The sequence below is a fragment of the Triticum urartu genome, chromosome 7 (assembly GCF_003073215.2).
Source record: "Triticum urartu cultivar G1812 chromosome 7, Tu2.1, whole genome shotgun sequence".
NCBI lineage: Eukaryota > Viridiplantae > Streptophyta > Magnoliopsida > Poales > Poaceae > Triticum > Triticum urartu.
The window spans coordinates 9,175,428-9,181,302 of NC_053028.1; the positions used below are offsets into that span (position 1 = coordinate 9,175,428).

At 44.3% G+C, this 5,875-nt stretch overlaps 1 pseudogene; it reads left to right on the plus strand.

The window, feature by feature from the left end:
* The first annotated feature begins 3,079 nt into the window (after positions 1 to 3,079).
* On the plus strand, positions 3,080 to 4,961 carry LOC125518077 (annotated as a pseudogene).
* Positions 4,962 to 5,875: the final 914 nt, after the last annotated feature.

Genomic DNA, 5,875 nt, shown 5'->3' on the forward strand with positions numbered 1-5,875 from the left:
TTTACACACAAAAAAGTTATCAGAGTATGTTTTTAACAACTTTTTTCGCGGGTCAAAATTATCGTGGTGTTTGTACCTAAGTTATCAAGTCCGAGAGCCTATATTACCATGTTACACAGATGTTACCGGAGTATGTTTTCAACAACTTTTTTCCATTGGTCAAAGTTACCATGGTGTTTATTCCTAAGTTATCAAGTATGGGAGTGTATATTATCATGCTATTTATGAAGAAGTTATCGATGGTATGTTTTCAACAACTTTTATCCACGGGGCAAAGTTATCGTAGTTTTTGTACCTAAGTTATCAAGTCTAGGAGCCCGATGACATGCATTGGTTGCGTGCTCCTGCTCTTGAAATGGAGAGAAACATGCTACCATAATGGGAGCAAGGATTGCATGCTCCCATTTCAATCCTCTTAATTTTCCAGCCCATTATTTACATTCCTTGGACAAGGTAGAAATGGGAGCAAGACAACGAGACATACTACCATAATGGAGAGAGACAATAGCGTTTTTAATACTATATATGGAAACTGCCTACTGTAACCAACGGGCTATTTAAAAGCACAAAATTAGGGGGTAAGACAACAAAAATAATTTAAGTGAGCTGGTTAATGGGCCAGAGCTTAGTTACGAGAGACTCAGATCCGAGTCGAAAGGCACCACACACACACATCAAATTTATTTTCTAGTTTTTTGGCTGTAGATGGAAAGGAGCAGTGATAGGATAAAGTGAAATGTAACATATCTCAGAAAAGAGTTAGTTGGGCTGGCAGAATGCACGCAGCAGGCGCAAGGATCGAATTCCACCGCTGCTCATTTTTTAGCGAAAAATGAAAAACGGGCAGAAGGAGGTGGAGCGCTATAACCGATCAAACTCATTCGGATCTATCGACAAGGTGAGAACGTTCGGAAATTACAAATTCCCTTTTTCTTTTTCTTCATTAACGTGAGAATTTCTACTAGGTGAATCAACACCGTAATAACTCGTTTCCACCAAATGAACGACTCATATTTTTTGATTAACATCGGACTTTTTAGGGAGTCTATAATTAGTATAGGTATATCGAGGTATAGATATAGATATAGATAGATACATAGATGGATAGATAGGTAGGTATAGATATAGATAGATATCCATGGTCTAGCTACATACTGCATTTATGAAATTTCATTGCACATGTTATAAATAAAGCTCAACCTCCATCCATCCATCCATCTCTACTCTCACACAACCTTCCATATCCATTTATCTCTACGTCCCTCTGCTTCATTACAATTCAAGGTTTCTAGCTAGCCTTGTAGCGATGACAACAATGCCGCCTACCTCCATCGTCTTCTCTGCGATAGTCTTCATGCTCCTTTCCACTGCCAGCACTACTCAAGCCAATGGCTCTGTCAGTGGCAAACCCAAGGCGACAGACCTCATGGTGGAAGCATGCAAGAACGCCTCCGACTACTGGCTCAACATTACAGAGGCATTCTGTTTGTCAACCCTCCAATCCGACAATCGGAGCGCCAAGGCTAAGAACCTCCTTGACCTGGTCCTTGTCTCCATTGATATCTTTAAGGGACATGTCACTAAGGTTGGCGTTGATGTCAAGAAAATGCTGCAAAATGCCAAGAAAGGCACAATTATGATGCATGCTCTCCGTTTTTGTGTGGTGGACTATGAGACCGTGCTGAGCACCCTTAACATCTGTGAAGCCATCATTAGGGAATACCAAGCTGAAAAGGGCGGGATGAAGTCCTCGAATATGCCCCAATGTGTGGATCTGGCAGAGCATACTCTTAATGAGTGCTTGTCTGAGCTTGCTGATATGCCATGGGCGAAGGCGCTGGTCAAAGAAAATGAGGAGCTGCGCATGCTGGTCTACCTCAACACTAACTTGCTTGCACCATATAATGTCCGCGATTAATATAGTGTTAGTTTTTATGCAATAAAGAAATGTAATTCCGTGACTCGTGGGTTCTTTTCATGTAATTCCATTTACTGGCCAATTCCTCCACTACTGCAAATATGCAGCATCAACTTCATGCATCATATGCAGCAATCTTTATACTTGGTAGCCTTGTATTCCTATTGGTGCCTTGTTCGTATGGAAAGTTCATGCCGTTTGATCTACCCACAAGGCCACAAATGTTGATGCCATGTTAAAACACTTGGTTCCTCCAAGCGCTTTGTGGGAGAGAGAGAGAGAGAGAGAGAGAGAGAGAGAGAGGCGCGGACTAGACGTAGAGCCAAAAGAAAATTTTCTTTATCAGTACATAAAAATACTTAAAGCGGACAGTGATGTTCACTAGGGGGGCATGCGGCTCTTGTAGAGGTGGACCTATCTTACAATATTGACTTAGAAATAACTATTTCTAATTGAGGATATTGATATTTTATACAAAAGATAATTTGTGGTTCTCCCTTGAGGAATTATTTATAAATATGGGTCAAGAGATGAGCAACTTCAAAGTTGCAAACAAAATTTTGTGCAACCATTAAATTGATGAGGGTCAACTTGATCGACTATAAAGATAACATAAAGATGGAAATCAGTCATATAAAATGATGTATTGAACACATCTACACAAATTAGAAGTGTTGATACCAGGAGATCTAAAATGAACACTCACATATCTGTAATCTAATTATTTGGATATCCATTATCAGGATGTGTTGCATTAATGCACTTATGGAAGTTAGATCTGTATTAATGGGAGAACATTTAAAATGAGCATATACCTATTTGTAAATAGAGAGGCATTAATACAAGAAGATCCCAAATGAGAATCAACATGTTTGTACATAGCTATCACTAATCACCCCTCCGACGTCGCTGCCCGCGCCTTCGCCGGCTTCGATTTCAACTCCTCCTCCCCCCCCCCCTCCACTGCCGGCCGTACCCTGGACTCCAATTGAATTCTTTGACGGGCGAGCCCTCCTAGCCGGCGTCCCTGTTAGGAATTTTTTGGCAGACCCATCCTGGTTAGCTTCAAGGTGTGCGGAAAACTTTTGGTCAGGTACCTTGCCGTGTTCACCCGCTGCACCATCGCTATATAATGCTGCCCGCCATCCCCGTTGAACTCCTCGACCTGGAGACTTTGAGGAGGACCCCATGTCATTCATTGTGATATGGTTGGTGCGGTTTTGTCGATGCTGGCGGCAACGGTGTCTGTGGACGTCGTTTTCCTCGTGGAGGTGCCGCCGTGGAGCTTGTGGCCCCCTCTCTGCCTTGTTTCATGGTATCCGGGTGAAAACCTATGATCGTCCTTGCCGGTTCAGAGGATGGTGGTGTGTCCTTGACACCACTTCCTCCTTGGAGGCATCCTCGTGGAGACCCAAACGACGACTTCCGTTACTGCCTGTGGTTGAAGGTGGTGTGTTAGGTGGTGGTGGCGCGGCCAGCTTGGGGTCGAAGTTTGGTGTTCTGCCTCTGCCAGCGTCATCATGGCTCGGCCATTCCTTGGAGTGGGTTGGATTCTTTCATTCGAAGCCGAGTTAGAGGGGTGTGGTCCTCTTTGGACCACCTCATTCCTGTATGACACCTCTCCCCTCTACGGGGTGTTGTTGGGTGGCGACCAGACGGCCAACGTTCAAGGCTCACCTTGCTTGGTTAGATGAAGATGGGATTTGAGACCCCGGGGGAAACCACTAGCGTCCTCCTAGTGCGGATGATGTCGGTGCATCCGACGTCGCGACCCTTCTTGAAGGCATCATCTTGGGGTTTGCTTGGATAATGTGTGGGTGTTGCGGCGGGGATGTTCGTGGTGGTGGTGCGGCTGGATGGGCCGACGGTGGTATGTGTTCCTCTGTGGTGGTGTTCTTCAGTGTCACCTCTGTTGTTGTGCATACTCAAGACCTCTATGGCTGCCGTTGTGGTGCGGCGAACTTCGTGCTCTTGGCGTTGTCTCGGTTCATATTTTCTCAATGATGCTGCAAGATGCCTCCCCAACTTGCTAATCATTCCCGATTTTCCATGGCGGAGTGCGCTGTCAAGGTTCGTGCTAGCCACTCGTTGATGTGGATGCTCCTCTGTTGCGCCGTGCTGCTCGGTACGCACGTGGGTGTGGTGCGTTAGGCTGCTTGTCAAGTCTTGGTATTGTGATCCCTTGACGACTCCCTTAATCTACTTATGCCTCGTGGTGATGTCCTTCGGTTTGCTAGCTAGGCGTGCCTTGTCTTGGGCGTCCTTTGTTTTTGGTTTCTCTTCTTCCTTTCCCTTGTTATACGGTTTTTCGGCCCGGTTTCCCTTATAAACGGGGCCAACTTGTTTAGGTTTTCGATCCGGTTTTCCTTATAAACTGGATCAATCACTTGGCATTTTGGCCACTTTGAAATGTATTCAGGTGGGGAGTCTTCCCCCCCGGTGACCATTTCAAAAAAAATATGGTTGGCGCAATGCAAAATGAATCTGTTGCTTCTAATCTTCTCCTCTTTGAATAGACAATGGCGTGTTCTGCTGCTTCATTTGTAAAGTCTGAGCCTGGGCTGTCCAGTCGTCAGTTCGTCCATGGATGCTTCTATTGGTATTTACATTTGCGGAATGAGTTACTTGTGCTTGACGTGCGCGTAATGGAGTTCTCTGTTATCAACCTCCCATTTGAACAACGAGTGACTAGGAGTTTTGTCGTTGTCGAGGCAGCAAAAGGAATGCTGGGGATACTCACCATAGGTAACGGCTATGATAAGGACAACAAAGATCAACGGTAGTGGCCCGCATATTCCATTCTAACAAATAACCAATGGCACTCGGAGAAGGTCATCCCGTTGCCGGTAAAGCATGTACTTCTGGCTGGTGTAGCTGGGGGATACTTGCTCATATACGCGATGTACTCCACATCTTCACAAGAGAAGTACTTCTCGCTGGATCTGAAGACTTTCCAGGTCGACTTGTTCACTGCATTTTGCAAACACTTACCTGGACGACTGTACGCTGGTTCCCACCATCAATGTGTGCGCCAACTATATGAAGCGGCGAGCGTGTTATCTACTCTGTGCTTACTTCTATTTTCCTTGGTCTCAGTGTTATGCAACAAAGAAATAAGATTCAGGCATTTGCTATATGAGTTGGTCGAGTTGTTCGCTGCTGCCTTAGTCAATTTAGTGGAACAGTTGAACACTGAGACCAAGTAAGATGTCACATATATGAGTTGTCTGTCCATTCCTGTTGTTGAACTGCTAAGCAGAAAGGAGGATGTTACATATATGCAAGTAATCTTAGTCACAAGTATATTATTGTTATTGTTACTTTCAGCTGATCTGGGCAAGTAACTTTCTTTACATGGATGCAGCACCTAGTCCTTGAATAAATTGGTCTCTTGAATGGAGACCTCGGCATAGTGCATTCTCGTCGTAAAAACTCTATGTTGGTTAATCATATGCACACATGGAAATTCAGGGCGTTTGCAAAGCACATATTTGGAGTCTTGTTCCCTGTTTGGTAGGTTCTTCTTTTCATGTAATTCAATGCTACTGGGCAATGCCATTCAAATATCCAGTCTCAAGTTCATACATCAGATGCAGCAATTGATATATTTGATGCTTGGTCGATGTACTCGGTAGCTCTATATTCCTATTGGTCTATTGCTCATATGGGAAGTTCATGTTGTTTCATGCAGATGCACATGCTGATGCTGTGTCAAAGAAGAGTTGGTTCCCCCAAGCGCGTTGAGGCCTACGAAAAGAAAGGTGATGCATGGATTAGTTGTATTAGCTTGATGTATTTCCAAATTCTGGCTATTTACAAATCATTGAATATGTCAGCATTTTGGATGTATTTAATTTGCTTTGACCCCATGTTGAAAACTGTGATGTGTGCGTGGGTGAGTGCTATCCTTGCGTACACTATTTCCCAGCATTTGAACTTTTAGGTACGGACTAGGTT